This window comes from Alexandromys fortis, unplaced genomic scaffold (genome assembly GCF_014885135.2).
Source record: "Alexandromys fortis isolate MF-2015 unplaced genomic scaffold, M_Fortis_MF-2015_v1.1 scaffold_0, whole genome shotgun sequence".
Classification (NCBI taxonomy): Eukaryota; Metazoa; Chordata; class Mammalia; order Rodentia; family Cricetidae; genus Alexandromys; species Alexandromys fortis.
The window spans coordinates 35,312,450-35,330,625 of NW_026067949.1; the positions used below are offsets into that span (position 1 = coordinate 35,312,450).

The window sequence follows — 18,176 nt, forward strand, 5'->3', positions numbered from 1 at the left end:
CTCCCCCTCCCTCTCCAATCTGAAGAGCAGTCATGGTTCCCTGCCCTGTGGAAAGTCCAAGGTCCCCCCCCCCTCCGTCCATGTCTAGGTGAACATCCAAATTGGCTAGGCTCCCACCAAGCCAGAACATGAAGTAAGATCAAAACCCCTTGCCATTGACCTTGGCTTCTCATCAGTCCTCATTGTTCGCCATGATCAGAGAGTCCGGTTTTATCCCATGCTTTTTCAGTCACAGTCTACTGCTGATTTTTATAAAAGAAAATATTGTGGATTTGTTTTAGCTGTAAATAACAATGACTCAGGCTACCAACACTAAATAAATCGTATGTTTTTTTTTCAAATGTGGATTAATTTGAAATTAATTAAAATTGGGCAGGTAGTGGCACAAATCTTTAACCCCAGCACTTGGAAGGCAGAGAAAGGCAAATCTCTGAGATGAATCTCAGTGTGATCTACAGAGCAAGTTCCAGGTCAGCCAGGGCTATGCAGAGAAATTCTATCTTGAAACACACACACACACTCACACACATACACATACATCCATCCTCCCTCCAATCCCAGTTATTCCCCCATTCAAACACGTGTTCTCTTTTTCTTTAATTATCATTGTTACACACACATGCAAATAAGTATATTAACGAAACTTGCTAAGTTCATTTATAACACATATGCATTGTTATTTATAAAACATATACATTATATGTTTTTAGAGTTGACTGCTTGGGGTTGGGCAGCAGGTTAGCAGCTTCAGCCTTAGGGAAGACTAATTTCCCCTTTCTCAGCTGCTGTTAATTGCCTGAAGTTCTTTATCTGGAGGTAGGGCCATGAGACATCACCCCCATCCACGATTCTTTATTAAATTTTTATATTGCTATGTCCCTTCACTTTTTATAATGTCATATTTTTTTTGTTTTCTCTGTGTGATTATTTTACTGATAAAATATTTGTCACTGTTCATTTTTGTTAACTTGACATAGTCCTAGGCATACTTGGAAGAGGAAATCTCAATTAATGAATTTTTCCCATCATATTGGCCTACTGACTTGTCTATGGGGCATTTTCTTGATTGCTGATTGATGTGTGAGAGCCCAGAACACTGTGGGTAGAGTTATTCCTGCATATGTAGGTCTGGTATATATAAGAAAGGCAGTTTAATAATCCAGTAAGAAGTGTTCCTTCATGGTTTCTGCTTTATTTCTTGCATCTTGTGTTCCTAACTTGGCTTCTCTTGAAGATGGACTCTGTCCAGTAAGATGTAGTAAACCCTTTCCTCTTCAAGTTGCTTGTGGTCATGGTTTTATCATAGCACAGAGAAGCCAACTATAATAGTTATTATAAATAAAATTGAGGTTTCAATGTGAAGTGACTGGTAGAACGTAGTTCATTTTAGGACCTTATTAAGGCTCCCAGATGAAACACAAAAAGTACTACTAGGCTGAATAAATTGAAAATTATTCAATAAATAATAAATGACACTTTGTTTATTTTACATTAAACCCATGACTGGTATTTCTACCTCCACGTGCCCAGCAACGACTTGAGGTGGGACACGAAGGAATGCTACATGGAGTTAGAAATTCCTTTGGAGATGGTTAGATGTTAGTGGCAAGAAAACAAACAAATCTGCTGAGAAGCCAAGGACAATGCCACTGGGTTTTGATCCTACTTCATGTTCTGGCTTTGTAGGAGCCTAGCCAGTTTGGATGTCCACCTTCCTAGACCAAGATGGAGCGGGGAGGGCTTTGGACTTTCCACAGGGCAGGGAACCCTGACTGCCCCTCAGACTGGAGAGGGAGGGGGAGAGGAGTGGGGGGGGGGGGGGAGGAGAGGGAGGAGGGGGGAAAAGGGAGACGGGGAGGGAAATGGGAGGCGGGGAGGAGGCGGAAATCTTCATTTTTTCAATAAAAAAATTATATTTAAAAAAAAAGAAAGAAAACAAACAAGTGTAAAGTAACTACTTTATAAAGTCTCTTTGCTGCTGTCACCTCTGGAATAAACTAAAGTGAATGACATTTGTTATCCTCTCAAGTTAAGGCATTTGAGCTTTCATGAGAGAAAAATGGAAAAGGTACCGAGCTTTAAAACCTTATGGGATGTCTTAGCTCTTCAGAACCAGATGCTTTAATACTCCGAGATTTGACATGTTATAGATATAAAGGATTGTGAAATCCTTTTACTTTAAAATTTATTCCCTGAAACTTAACACACATTAGTATTTAGCACATAATAGGCATTTCACAAGTGCATATTGTCGAGAATAAAGGGACAATGCTTTGCCTTTGTCTGGCTAAGAGTAGAGCGGTGTCGCCCCCCCCCCATTCCCGGGGCAACTCATTTTAACATAAAGTATTTTTTATCTCTTGGAAATGTAATCACAAAATGTGAAAGAACGATCCTTTGAAAAGTTCTTTTCTTGACTGCATCGAGGGCTAGAGTTTTAGAACTAATGAGATAAGATGTTTTTCTTCCCACATTCTAATGAAACATTTAGCTATTCATTTTCTTGTTCATGAACCCATCTATATAGAAATATTTTATTCTCAACAATTAAAGCTTAGTAAGTCTTAGTTGTTAAGCAGTCAGTAGACACTGAAAGGCTGCCTTGATGATGCTTTGACTGTTTGAAATGTGTGTGGCTCGATGTGCTACTTCTTCTAGACTGTGCAGCCCGCCACTGTACAGTTTTATGTTACTATAACTAGAGATTGTGCTAAACTTTTGATTTTCAGTCAGCTATTAGCCTAGAGAAAAGTTGTTAAACCAGTACAAAGAGTTCCTACATACCCTTTAATCTTTTGCTCTTGATGTTACTATTTCAGTAACCATAGTCAGTTATTAAAATCTGAGCATTAACATCAGAACAATACCATTAGCTGGATTGCAGATCCTGTTCAAATGTCACCAGCTCTCCCCATTAATAAAGTAGTAGTCTTTTTAAAATGTAGAATGGAGTAACTTAAAGTTATTTAAGATTGATCATTTTGCTATTATTTACCTTTAAAAATGTAGTGATAGAATTTTGACAAGCTCTTTAATACATCTGATGCTGGCACAATGGTCTTTCTTTCCCTTTCTCTTTTTTTTTTCTCTTTTCATGCTCTGAATTGCCTTTTAATTGGCAACGTGCGCAAAAAAGAATATCATTAATATTTTAAGAAATCATTAAATGTCACCTGATGCTAAAATTTTGTGTATAGACCCATTTCAGTGACCTTTTCTCTACCATGAAAAGTCCTGTTTTTATAAAAGATTCTGTGACTGTAGAATCAAGGTAAATATTCTAGTTCGATGCTCTGATCTGAATTCCTATGAAAATGACAAAAGTCATCCATCACCCTTTCTGATAACCATTATTCACATAGTAAAGAGTAAGATAATTTATGATATAGAGCTTTCAAATAGTTTGAGTAAGTCCATGAAAATAATTACTCTAGTGTCCTTATCTAGACATGATTAGCTTTCTAATATAATGTTGAGAGAACTGTCATTTTGAGCTTGCAAGGATTTTGCTAGATATGCATTTTATGTTTTCTGATTCATGATCTTTGTATCAACACTGGGAAGCCTTGCCTCTTTTATTTAATTCTTTTTAACACAATACATGGTCAGTTTAGTTCAGCAAAAATATCAAGAGAAATTAAGTTCACATCAAGTGACGCTGAAGATCAAAACTGTAGACTGTTTTAAAGACCATTTCCTCGTCTGATTCATGAAGAATTTCTGCCCAGAAGGGTTTTAAAATATTTAGAAGTTAGAGTGGGTAGAATTTGAAGTTGACTCAACCAATGACAACCCCTATAAAATCAACTTGTTCCTGAATCTCAGAAAAATCATGGATTTGACAAGGCTAAAATGACAAGACACAGCAAGAATATTTAGTAGCTTTAGAAACAAATGTATTTGGCTCATGATAAGGAGTTTGTAGAAGCTAGTTATTGCAATTCCTTTCAGATGCCATCATCTTTGAAGTATAAGTATGTATTGATGTATACTGTAATATAATATTTTGAAAACTTACTGAGGATACATTTATTGGGTATCATTATCAAGAGCTTAAAAATTACATTATTAAATATATTGCTTAATTTTTGTTTTTGAAATTGGAATTTAATTACAACATTTTCCATTCTCTTTCCTTCTACTGAGTCTCCCCATAAGCCCCTCTTAAATATCCTTCAAATTTATGGCTTCTTTTTCATTAATTATTATTGAATGCATAGATGTAGTTGTATATACATATATTCCTAAATATAATCTTTTGATTCCATATAATGTTACTTGTAATATGTTTTCAGGGCTGACTGTTGTTCCTGGATAACCAGTTGGTGTGCTCTTCCCCAGGGTTACTCAATTGCCTATAATTCTTCATATTCAGTTTGGCAGATTCACTGGTGGCCTTGTTCAGCTCACATTTGGACAGTCCTGCTGGTGAGACTTTATGGGTGTAGCTACTGCTGTTACTGGGAGGCATAATCTTATAGCAAAGTCCCTGACTCTCTGGCTCCTACAATCTCTCTGCCCCATCTTTAGCAATGTTTTCTGAGCCCTAGGTGCAGGAGTATTTTGTAGATGTATCCATTGCAACTGAGCTCCACAATTCTGCATCTTGATTAATTGTGGTTTTCTGTAGTGGTTTCCGGCTGATGCAAAGAGAAATTTCTTTCGTGGGTGTGTATGAAAACTACAATCATTGCTTGATTTTGGTTTGTATATGAGTTTTGCTTTAGGGTAAGAGATTTTTCTTTATTTGCTATGGATAAATTTAGAGTTAATCATACCTTATAAATGCTTTGCCAAACTATAGGTAGTAGAAGGCCCTGTATAGGAAATACATAAGTGAGTAGTAGAATTATTTTGGCAAATTATGTAGCTCAGTAGCAGAACACCTAATTAGTATGAGGGAAGTCTGTATTTGATCCCAAATAACAAAACAACAACGTAAGCATGATGTACTTATGCCAGTGATGACAGAATGTAAAGAAAACAAAGGTGTTTGGAATAAGTTAGATTAGGGGCAGCAGAAAAGAGAAAGCTACTAATTAACTGTCAGGCTAATACATTTATCTTTAGCTTCACTGGTGGTAAGACTACTCGTATATAGTCATTTTTTTTATTTTGTTGAACTTCAGACTAAAATTATGGTTAAATTCATCTCAGTCAAAATTGAAATGAAATAGTGCTTGTAAATATGCCTAAGAAACGAAACCCCATATGTATTTGTAGATACTTCTTATTTTCCTGTAACAGGAAATCTAGCAAGGAGTAGTCCTAATTGGCATAACAAGACCACGGGTCACTTTTCTTGGCACAAAAGGGAGGCTTCATTGTGAATTTTGCCATTGCCGGTGTGTTTAGATCAACGACGTAAGGCAGGATGCACAGCTGGGGGAAGTTGGTGAAATCAGTCCTGGGAATGGAAAGACATCGAGGAAAACATTCCAGTTTATCAACATACGAAACACGGACACTTGGACAGAGCAGGTTGTCTGGGGAGGATACGATCTTGAAGTATAAACTGCCTTGAATGAAATCAGGTTCTGTTACTTAAGTAAAGGGATTCTTTTACATGGAGACAGTAAGTGAGCCCTAGCGTCTGTAACACAGTACTTGACCCCCCTGTGATCTCTGTACCGGGCAGACATTCTACCACCATCGCTATCGTGACTGTACTGTGTTTATACTCTTGAAAGTCATCTAACTCAGCTGAGATTGATTAAAATGAAGCAGTGATTTGTGGCAGACTCAAATGTTAATAACGTTCTCAACACTGCCATAGTCCCTTTCTATTCAGATTCTATACGTCTCCATACCAAATAAATGACTGAGACTATAGATAATACTGATTTCTATTCATTTTATCTTTCCCCCTATGCATGCTGACCGACAATAAAGCTGCGTTTAGAGATCTGGCAGACGATGACATTAAGAACTGTGACTAATTGTTAAGATTGAATGGTTATATCAATATGCCATACACAAAGTTATGTGAGCATAATCCATCTCTCTAAATGTATCTTCCTGTGTTGGATTCCTGTCAGATGATCCTGCAGTTGACTCTGGGAGGTAAACCTCAAAACACAAACCACGGGTGCATGGGGACAGCTCTGTTTTTGAATCTGTAATGTGGAATTAACTTCTTAAACTATTCAGAGAGTGTACTTTGAGGTAGTTTTTTTTTTTTTTTTTTTTTTTTTTTTTTAATTTAAGTGAACTCTTTTCACACCTAGTGTGTTTCTTGAGCTTCCAAGTTAGGTTTGAAAAAAGTTGGCACGTTGCTGTTCGTTCCAACAACCTATCACATAGGAGTTTCATAACAGCCCGTTCTCGGGGCCATTTGACAAAATTGTTACAGTTCAGTAATTGCGAGTTTGTTTGCTGACATGCAGAATAATGCCTTGAAGCTTATCAGACTTGGAGATCATTCTCTGAAGTTTAGAGAAGACAAAGTCCCAGGGAAAATGATGATTAAAAATAGGCAACGTGGCCTTGGCCCAGTTAGGCGGGTTTGGGTCCAGTGTTGGTGCGGTGCCTGGGCACCAACACTGTTTACAGTGTTTAGTGTTTAGTGTTTAGAGGTGTTTACAGTGTTAGACCAGTAAAAAGGTAAAAAAAAAAAAATCTTGTTTAGCCAGTAGTAGAAATTGAGAGAAATCAGTCCCTGAGACGGTCGCAGCAGTGTGTAGGCCACATCAAGGCATGCCCAATTCCCAGTACACAGCAATAAAACTAAACTACACGACCTGAGTGGGTGGAGTTTCACGGCTGCTGTTTTTCTAGTCTTGACCGGCAACTGGGCCAGGCAGAACAATGAAAACTGAAAGACTTGCTCTGGTTTCATGAAAGAAGACGTCAAGGACAGACTAGTGAGTCACACAGGAACATGACTTACGAATGCTGTGGGAGGTGAGGTGGTGGGACAAAAACCACGCAGGCATCCAGGCTTGGGCTTTGTCCATGCTACATAATGAGGTGCTGTGTTTCCACCTTGCCTTCCTTCTCTCTTCTCCTGGTTATGATTGAGGGGTGAGAGTAGAGGGACTGGCTTCAGAGTTCAGATGTCCTGTTGGTTTTCTTGAACACAGTACTTTGGCAGAGCCCTTTGTAGCCATGATCTGACTATATTCCTCAAAAATACGTAAGGCCTCTACTCTAGGCGTAGAATCAAGGTTCTTTATTTCATCCTCTGAATCTAACCCGCTGCTTTACACATGGAAAATGATGCATTTAAATTGATAAGGTGTAGCCTTAGCCTCAGATAACCCTGCATTGTAATTTACCATATGTTAAGAGACATACATTGAGGATGCTAAGGAAGTCATGGATCCATCTTTCTATAATCCCCAAATGAGAGGAATGGCTTTCAAAAGACAAGAATGGAGGCACTGTGTGGGGGAGGCCTTGTGAGGCAGATACACTGGCAACAGCTATGGGTCCATCTTCTATACAGAAGATTCTTTACCTCAAGAACATAGTTTTTTTCCCTTCTGACGCTGCTGTCAAGCTCAAATTGCTGTTGTGTATGGAACCTTTAAAATCATGTATGTTGCAGGCAAGTCACATTCTTGAATGTACGTATTACATTATATTATATTCTTGTCTGGACATTAGCGAACTAGGAGCTCTGAATATATAAGACAGCAACACTGGAATTTGCTTGCTTTGGTCTGAATCCTAGCTCCGCAAGTTTCTAGCAAGCTCATTTTTTGTATGGCAAGTTGATTTTTTTGTCGTTGTTTTAATTGAGGTATACAATTTTCTCCGCTCTCTTCCCTTCCTTCCCTCACTTCTTCTATCCTCCCCAGTGACCTCCATTCTCCCAGTTAACTCAGGAGATCTTGTTTTTTTTTCTCCTTTCTATGTCTATCCATGTTTGTTTCTCTTAAAGTCCTCTTTGTCTAGGTTCTCAGAGGTTGAGGACATCTCCTAGTGGGGTTGAGGTGAGGGGAAGCATATGTAAGTTGCAGACATGAAATACGTGCAATGATGATACCATAGGGAGAGCTGAGAAGGGGAAAATAGGGAATAGAAAACGAAACCAAAAAGAATAATGTAAGGGCTTGATGCTGAAGAGAGTGCTTCAGACACTCTTGTTCTGTGTAATTAGTGACCTTTTCCAGAGCACTTTCAATGAGGGTGCTGTTGCCTGAAAGATGATTATATTGGTTGGAAACCAAGGGGTAACGACAACAACAAAAAACATTCAGCGTGAATTCTTTCCGCAGCAGGAGACTTTTTCACGATGGATTTTTATAATTGTTATAAAAGCATTATGTCTTTTAAAAACAAATTCCGTTGAACTGGTAAGAATGGTCAGTAAGCGAAGGCACTTTGCCATGAAGCCTGAAAACCTGGCTGTCGTCCCTGCCTCGTACCTGATGGTGGGAGTTGACTTCTGCCCTCCACGCATGTGCTGAGATGTGTGTGCCTGCCCTTACCACAACAACATCAATAAATCAGAATAAGGTAATGGTAAGCTATTTGAAGTACTCCAGTCTGTGGCTCTGTAATTAGTTATATTCTAGAGCCGTGGAATCCTTAGCTGCTATGATTATGGCTACAGTGCTGGGTATGATGAGGTCTTGGAAACCCTGCTACAGTAGAACATGACCTCCTCCTTTGCCCATCTTCTGGCAAATATGTTGCAAAAAACAACAACAAAAAAAAAGACACTGAGAAAGAAAAATGAAAACTCCAGTGTTGAAAGATGAATTAGAGATTCCTGTGAAGATCAGTTTGTGTCTCTGCTTGTTTCAGATCCACTTTCTAGATGGAAGAATTGGAATTCCAAGGCAAATGCCCTTTAACCACACACACTCTGATGAGACAGGAGTCTCAGCTTCCCTTTCTACTTACGTAGGCACAAAGTCTACCTTATGGCTATAGAATGCATATGAGAAAATATGTTCTTATGTACCCGATAGAATAAGTTATTGTAAATTCTTAGCGAATGTTAGATGCCTTCAAACTCCAGATTCCCAGTCCAAACATGGGCTTTGCCCTGCTCTAGTGGCTACCCTGGAGCCGTGTCCTGAATTAAAGATCAGTCTGTACTGTTTGCCTGAATGTGTGATAGAGAAGAGTGGGATTAGTTCTCTATTTCCTTTCTTTCAGTACAAATCCATAATTCTTTAAATTGCACCTCTTTTCTGGGTATGTGACTGATTGCGTGAAGCACGCTGTATGTTATGGCGTGTTCTCTCGAGAAAGATATTCCTGTGAGCTGAGCCTTATACACGGAAAGGGTTGAAGGCACAGGTATATCATGTTATCTCAAAGGCCTTCTTTTCAAAGGGCTGGCTGAAGCAGCACCAAATCTGATAAAAGAGTGTGCCACTCAGAATGAGACTGTTTAGCTCAGATAATACAAAACAGACCCAAATCCTATTGGTCCCTGTTGTGAGACCAGTTGCCTGACTATGGAAGCTATAGATATTTAATCCAGTTGATTGCCTCCTATCTGATCCCAAGTTTGTTTGACTTCCCCAATGCCAGTATTTACGGAGGGTTAGACTAGTAGATGGGACCTCAGGTATTTTGGTTCTTGTGGCGATTATTTCTTACTGGAGATTAATAAGTTCATTATCTATACAAGTATTCTATATTTTGTGAGTGTGTTTCTCAGTGATCCTATTTTTTCTTGATATATTTTCTTTATTAATACCTTTAAGCATGTGATAAGCCTTTTTCCTCTGGAATGTGAACATGAGGAACTTTGTGTCTTTTTCTTTGTGATGCATAAGATGAAAATTTGTAACTTTCATGATTATTCTTGTTTATTTGGTACTAGATGAAAATATTTTTTGCTAATGGTTGTTATCATAATAAGAATTTTCAATGTTTGTTTGAAAGGAGTAAAACTTTTATGAGTGTGTATCAGTGCTCTGAAAACAAAGTAGCTTTAATGATTTCCAGTCCTCAGAAACAGAAGTCATTGTAAGATGTATAGACTTAATGTTGTCACCCTTATTAACTTTAAGAAATGCAAGATAAATTTTACTAATAATTTTTTGAAATATAATTGTCATGAGAAGTTGTTAGTCATTTTTTAATTCAATAAAGTGAATTGAAGTTAGTTTTCCTAAGTATCCTATATATCAAAAACTACTTGCCTGCATGAAAGAATTATTGTCTTTGTAAGACCGAGTTTTCTATTTTAGATAAAGAAGAGCATGGATTGAATTTGTATTTCAACTATTACATTAACATAACGTTTGCATGTTGATTCATATATAATCACTGTTTAAAAATAAAATCTTATTTGCAGTTATATTTCTAGTACCTGTTTAGTTTAATATTATTTATTTTCTAGAACTGTTTATTTTCATTTTGTGTATATGTATGTATGAGTGCTAGATGCATGTTTGGTTCCCACAGAGTCAGAAGAAGGCATTAGATCCACTGGAACTGAAGCTACAAATTATGAATGGTTGTGAGCCACCATGTGGTTGCTGGAAACCAAACCTGGGTCTTCCTCAGGAACAGCAGTTGTTCTTAATGGCTGAGCCATCTTTCCAGCCCTTGATCCTTATGTAGTATATTGGCTTTGTATCAAGAATTACTTTTACATTTCATGTAATGTTTTCTTTGAATACATGAATAATAAGCAGGTCTCTGCAATAGATGGGATCCTTTCCACTTTGTGTGTGTGTGTGTATTCATCACGACTGCAGGAAAAGTTAGGTATTTACAGCTTTTCAACTTTAATTAATTTAAAGTACTAAACTGTTTTTGTCTTTTTGTGGGGACCGAATTATGTAGGCCCATATTTTACAGAAAGAGATGTTTTCAGTCTACATGCCAGACTAGGTATGGACAGGACGTGACCTAAGCTGTTTGGAAAATAAACGCGGGTGATTTTGGGGATGTTATTTCAGGATTTAAATGATCCCTAAAACTCCCTCCCAATACTGTCGTATAGATTGTGCCTCATTTATTCCCACACTCCACTCTGGTATGAGAAATGTTTTATGTCTGGGCTGGTCCTTGACATCTTTTGATAACTTCAATCCTTACATTGAAGTTTTAGGTTTTTCTACATGAGTTTCTACTGGCCACTTATTTAGTGACAGGACAGGAAGTTGTATTTTGCTACACTTCTGGTTAATCTTTATTCTTCAACACAAGGAATGACATGAAATGTGACTAGAGAGATCCCCACCATATATCCATATCTTTGGTCTCTGATTGGGCTTTGCACAATTCTAAGACGTGTTTCTTTCTCTAGAATCCTGAAGTGCATTCCAGTCTCCACTTTGTATGGTCTGCATATTGGTAAATACCATTAAAACTAGAACTATCAGCTTAAAGAAGCTAAAAATAGCTGGAAAATAATTAATACTACTGAGCATTTCTGCAGTTACTAGTATTCTGGAAGTAGTTCATCAAGTTGCGTTATCTATTTGAAAACTCTGCAATATTTATTTTTAAAATCTGGTCAGAAATCATAGTCCTAGGGCATCAAATGTTGCACAAGCCCTCGTCAAGGCCATGTGATGTCATGATTTTGTATGCGAAGACTGTGTGTCATCAAATGGTCATTTCGAAATACTAAAACACAGAGAAATGCTTTTCTGAGTAGCTCTTGCAATAATGAATGCAGCTTACTGAGATGAATAACTTGACACTTGCTCTTTTGCAGTCCTAGGTTTGTGCTGTTCCCCGTTCTTTGGAGGCCTAGACTTCTTCCTTACAGCTGATTGATTTTGAATTTTTCAAACTGATTAATGTTTTCATTTGAATGGTAATGCTGACTTTGCAGAAGATGTGATCTTTTAATTAGCAGATGCTGAGATTAGCATTAGGGCTGAGCAGTAATTAGCGTTTGTTCTTGTAGTACAGGAGCACAAACTGAGTACTGGCGCAGACACAGCTCCCGTGCCTCCTTGACCGTGGCTCTTTAGAATATCTTTGTGAGACAAGTTCAAAATTACTGACACACTAATCACCTTGGAACTTAGCATTGTAACAAATGATGGATCCACTCAAGGGAAGAGACATTTCACTTTTCTTGTATTATCAATAAATAGGAGAGTTTCACTTGCAGAGTTTCTAAGTATTTTACAGTGGTATCTTAAACATTGTTTTTATTAAAGTGTGATTCTTTGTGTGTAAAAAATAGAGTAGGCATATGAATATGTCTTGGAAAAATCCAAAGCCTTTATATATTTCGCTTCTATATTAGTAACATTATTAGTTAGAATTAATTGCTAATGATTAATTAGTAAACCCATTTCATTTCCATAGTTATTTTGAGAATCAACCTAAAAGAGATGGCTCCAGTTATAGGCAGTAAAGAAAGAGTTAAGATTTGGAGGTTGGTTTTAAGCAAACTGGATGCTAATTCTTGCAAGGGCTCAGTTTCAAGACCTCATCAGCAACATGAAGGTGAAAGAGAATTAATTATTGCTAAGAGTAAAGCAGATATTGAGCCCATAGCATGCAACCAACATTAATGAGTAATGTTCACTAGTAGAAGTTCTACATACAGTCATCAGTGTCCATTGCCATAAGTGGCCTACATTTAAAACTTACAGAGAATCATGTAGTAGGTTTATTTCTCAAATAGAATGATTAGTGAACACCCGCTAGTTACAGTGCACGGAATGTATAACAAACACACCAACCTTTTCTGCAGAAATTCATTGGTTCTTCTCCTTGATAGAAAGTCCTTCAAGGAATCCTGTGGGGAGGCTGGGTGTCCCCTCCAAAACTGCACCTGGGAAGTGAGTGTGAGCGTTTTTGTTTTGTTTTCAGTAGTTTACACAACAACTGGTAGGGGGAGAACAAGTAGGAATGATGTATTATTCATTGAGGCGCAAGTTATTTTGCTTACATACACAAAATTCAGGGTGTATTTTTAGGGCTCTGATAGTAGACAGAGGGGTGCTGCATAGATGCTAAACATGGGTTTACTGCTTAGTGTGTATCAAACGGCTACCTATGAAGTTTCGGCCATTATTATTTAAAGAGTAAATTATTGCTGATCCCTAGAGCCTAGAGACACTTGGTCTTACACATAACTCCTTTTCCCCATTCCATTGATGGCTATTAAAATAGCCCTAAAGTAAATGCATTTGCATTTGTTACTATGGAGGCTGCTCTCCCAGGAGACAACAAACAGAACACTTCAAACTCTTGAGTGAGCAGGATGATTGACTGATTAAATCTCCATCTCTTCTCCCCCCCAACCCCCGCACCGCCCCTGCTTGCTGCCTGCCCACTTACATATGAACAGAGAAAGACTAACAAAATAAGTCAAAGTAGATTTCCAGGGAAGAAAAAAGGGGGAAAAAAGGAACACCCCAAGAAATACATTTTTTTTTCTTAAAAAAGAAAAGTATTAGTGCTGTTTGAATGCAAGGGATTTTCAGCTTGAAAAGGAAATAGAATTTTTTTTCAGGGTATCACTTTATTCTAAAACAGAAAAACAAAACTACGCTGAAGTAGAAGTGTCGCTGCTTTAGAATTAGAAAACAGGTTCCGGAAGCAGAGCTGGCTGTTTAATTTCCACTCATCAGTCACACTATCTGTTTGCCTGAGTGCATCCTAGGAGATCACTTCAGCGTTCAGACCCAGCTAGTTAGGGTCGTTTTAGTCCATTTGTGCTACTATAGCCGAAGTACACAAGACTGGCTTATTTATAAGTAATAGATATTCCCTTTCAGGGTTCTGGAAAGCTGGGAAGGTCCAAAGATTATGCCTTTGGTGAGGGTTCCTCCTTATTCCATGGTGATGACTGACAGCCTGTGTACCCCTATGTCAGGAAGAAAACACATCTGGTTAGAAAGTAGAAAAGAAAAAAAAAATAGTCTAGCTGCTTCTTTAGAATCCTTCTATTATGCATCTTAATAGAGTTTTCAAGGGCTTGGCATTCATATATTGAACAACACCAAAGACTCCCCTCAGTATTTTCTCACCAGGTCTTAGGCTCTGATATAGGAATTTAGGAGAGTCGTGTATGTAAATTAAAGCATAAAAGACATGTTTTCCCAACTGAGCTTGCAAGATTTTCTTTCACATTTGTGTTTGCTTATTCTTTATTTGGTGATGCTAGGGACGGAAACCAAAAGCTCCATTCATAGCCGACAGGCACTGTGCCAGGGAGTTACACCTGCAACCCTGCACAAGTCTGATAGAGAAGGCCACCTCCTAGTCAGTACAAAGTTTTCTGGAATGGAACATATCTAAAACAGAAGAAAACATATTGTTGCTTTTTTTCTTGCTCTATTAATGTTTAAATAAAATTTAATATATATGTAAATAAGATTTGTATATATATGTTATATACTTATATTTGTAGATAATGTCTATTTTATACAAATATAAGTGTTTGATATATATTTATACCTAAATATATATATATATATTTCTGTCTTTTCCTCCATGCAACCCTTTTTATTATTTGACAGCCATGTGTCCATTCATTTTTTTTTCTGTTTGGGTATTTGTGATATATCCACATGTGTGTACATGTGTACATGTGCATCTGTATGACTCAGAGACCAATAAAAAGGTATCTTCTTTTATCACTGATAAATACATTATTTAGAACCAGAAGCTCAACAATTTGGTTAGACTAGCTGAAGAGAAAATCTTTTGGATCTGCCCTGCCTTTCTTGTGCAGCACTGAGGTTCCCTAAAGAGGACTGCTTCTGGGAGAAGTTGGGCATGGCTTCTGATGTGCCGACCATGTTCCAGTGATTGGCCTCACCCCTGTGAGGACTGAGGGAGCACAGCTCTGACTCGGTGCCTTGTTTTATAGGAATAAAAAGAGGGCAAGTAATGAGAGGGGCTGCGGAGTTGGGAGTGGATCTGGGAAGAGTTGGGATTGAATATGATCACGATACATTGTGTAAAATTGCCAAATTAAAAAAGAATTAATGAAAATAAAAAGAGAGGATTGTGTCAGTTGTGATGAACACCTAGGGCTGATTTTTTCCTTTTATTTTATTTAAAACAAAAGAAAACAAAACCCACCTTTTTCATTTTACATACCAATCCCAGTTCTCACTCCTTCTCCTCCTTCCATTTCCTTCACTACCACCCTATCCACTCCTCAGAGAGAGTAACACAGAACCAAAGCTCTCTCTACTATATCTAGGCCGAGCAAGGTATCTCTCCAAAGAGAATGGGTTCCAAAAAACCAGTACAAGCAGTAGGGATAAAAATCCTGGTCCCACTGCCAGGGGTCTGACATTCTGCTCCAGCCCTACGGCTGTCACCCACACTCTAAGGGTCTAGTTTGGTCCTATGCTGGTTCCTTCCCTGTCCGACTTCCCTGTTGGTGAGCTCCTGTTAGCTCAGGCAAACTGTTTTAGTGTGTGTCCCCATCATGGTCTTGACCTCTTTGCTCATATTCTCACCCCTCCCACTCTTTGACTGCACTTTGGAAGTTCAGCCCAGTGCTCTGCTGTGACTCTGTAGGGCTGAAGTTTTAAACAAGAATAGGTCCAGTAGAGTGTCCAGAAGTGTTGAGTGATAAGCAAAGGCTTTTTTTTTTTTTAAAAAAAACTTTGTTAGGAAATTAAAGAGCATATAGGTTCTTAAATTAGGCATCAATATATTGAACTACTTTCATCAGTTCCCTGCTTATATAGATTAATTTATAATTGACTTAGAACTGCTTTTTAAATTTTTATGACTGATGTTGGAAAGAACATGCTTTTAAGTTGCTTTGCATATTTAGGTCTTATTGAATGTATAAGTTATTTAAAAGCTGATAATAAGAACTTCGAATTGGTGGGGAATTCTTACACGCATTCCTTTTAAAGCTCAATCTTCTGCTTTAGTAAAATCACTGTCTTCTTTAGAGTATTTGTGTAGACTTCTCAGGAGTACGAAGATATAACTAGATAGTCCATGCATTCTTACAGTTTTGCTCTGCGTGCTGGTGTACCGTTTGGTTAAAAATTTGCTATATGTTGCATAGCATATCTTTGAAGTTCCTACATCGATTTGGTATTTGGCACAGTTTATTTTGTGCAGTTGACTGGCCGTGCAGTTGCTTTCACTCTATTATCCTTTGAACACGATTCTAAATGCCCCAAGCGCTGCCTCTGCATTTTCTGTCTGCTCTCACCTTACTTCTTTAGGGCGAACTCTACTTGAGGCCTCCTTTTGTTCCCTCACTTGTGATTCATAATAATCCGAACCTACACAACCTCCTGCCTTTACCCAGGGTGCCATCTCTCACTCCACCCTGCTTCCCGGGCAGCACTTAGTCATCATTTTATTTGCTTGATTATCTGTTTAATGTTTGACTCCCTATGCCCATTGTAAGCTCAGTAAGAAGACGATTGTATCTATTATGTGGCACTGTTGTATATCTATTGCCCACGGAGGACTAAGCATGTAGTTGGTGTTCAGTAAGTATGTGTTAAATGAGGTGAACAAATATCATTCAGGCCGATTAAGTTTTGCTCCAATGTTTTTTAAGCACAAGAGTCTTAATTGCCCTAAGGAAGCCTGTAAGCTGTTTGGGAGTTTCCACAATTATTAGAATAATTCCATTTTTCTTATCTATTGATTTATATTTGAAACAAAGGGCACATGTGTTATCTTAAATAGTAACTATTGATCTTTATGTAGGTTCGTTCTTAAGATTACTGTCTGAAAGCACCCCCTAAAAACAAGGTTTGGTTGTATCACTAAGGATTTTTCCAGTGAAACAGTTGCATAAATTTTCATGGATATTAGACTAACAATGCAGACAATAACACAGAAATTCCCAGTACACAAGTTATTATTGCCTGAAAGCTGTTGGTGAACAGTTCTCTCTGAACTGCTTAGGAATGTGCTGCCATTTGTTGGGTAAACAGAATATAGTGAGAATTTCATTTTCACAGACTACTATGATCTTAATGCCTCGTGAATACATTTGTGAATGGTAATATTTAGTTTAATATTAAAATATATATTAATTTTCTGATAGAAATTGAGAAACTATTGATGATTGATTTATTGAAGAGTTTATCTGTGCAAGGCAGTGTCCAGAGACATACTAGTCATGTACAGTCCATGGTTTAAGGATTCTGTTTTTAAGTTTGGCTGAAAAGGGGATAAGGGGTCTAAAAAGCAAATAGCATTAGGAATACTGAGGGGACACAGTTTCAACAACATGGTGATCCACTGAATAGTCACCAAAAGTAGTGATACTAAATGTAGGTATCTATACATGAGCAAAGTTTCAGTAGGTGAATTGGTAAGACACCTGTGTGCCTACTGTATATTGGCATAAGAGTTTGACTTTCAGACAAAACAGGGAATAAATAAAAGCATCAAGTGATAAGGAAACTAATTGATCTGTTGCTACGGTACCTCAATCACAAACCTAGTCTGGACCTAATGTCAACAAGCTTTCTATAGGCTTCTTCAAGGGTTAAATTTATACAGGCCAAAACCAGGAACATATCCAGATCATACGTGAATAGACATTTTATCTCCTTCTTCTGCTGAACTGAAGAATAATGACATCAGTTACAGACTTTCAAAGTCTGTCTACAGAGTAAGCGTTCCTCTCATAGGCAGTGATAACTAATGGATGCAGAGATCATCTATTGGTTTATTTCTCCTGGGAGAAGTCGTTGCACGAGAGAACATAGTTCTGACACTATCTATGCAGATAAGTGGCTTGTGTTTGCAATGAAAGATGATTGTAAGAGTTAGAAATATTTATTTCTGAACTTGACAGGACATTAAAGCCTGATTTTATTTTGAAGGCAAACTATTTAATATCCAATTTTGGTCCTCTTCATAAACATTTGTGTCTGTGGAAACTTTGACAAGTAATATTAAAAGGCTACTGCATCTGATTATTTGAGTAAAATCCAAGGTTGATTTTAACATTGTCAATATAAAATCAGTTAAAGGATATTGTTTTCATTTGCAACCTAATAAAACTAACCACATTATTTGGACTGATTTTATTCAGCCTACCTTTACTACTGAAATACCTTAGTGAATTACTGCCCTTGAATTTATTAACTTTTTTCTCGATAGTAAGCTATATTTGTATTGCATTTTAAACATACCATTAATTGACAGAATGCAAGGACAAGAATCACTCATGACTATTAGATCTCCTCAACTTTCCCAGCCTGTCATATTTTATAGAATGAAAGTTTGTAGGTTATGGAGTTCAGTTGGAGACCTTTATCTGTGAAAGTTTAATAGCTGAC

The 18,176-nt window shown here is 37.6% G+C and overlaps 1 protein-coding gene across 5 annotated transcripts in view; it reads left to right on the top strand.

The window, feature by feature from the left end:
* The window catches only part of Adgrl3 (adhesion G protein-coupled receptor L3), a 734,036-nt gene that overhangs the window by 27,712 nt on the left and 688,148 nt on the right, over nt 1-18,176 (top strand). The window lies entirely within an intron of this gene.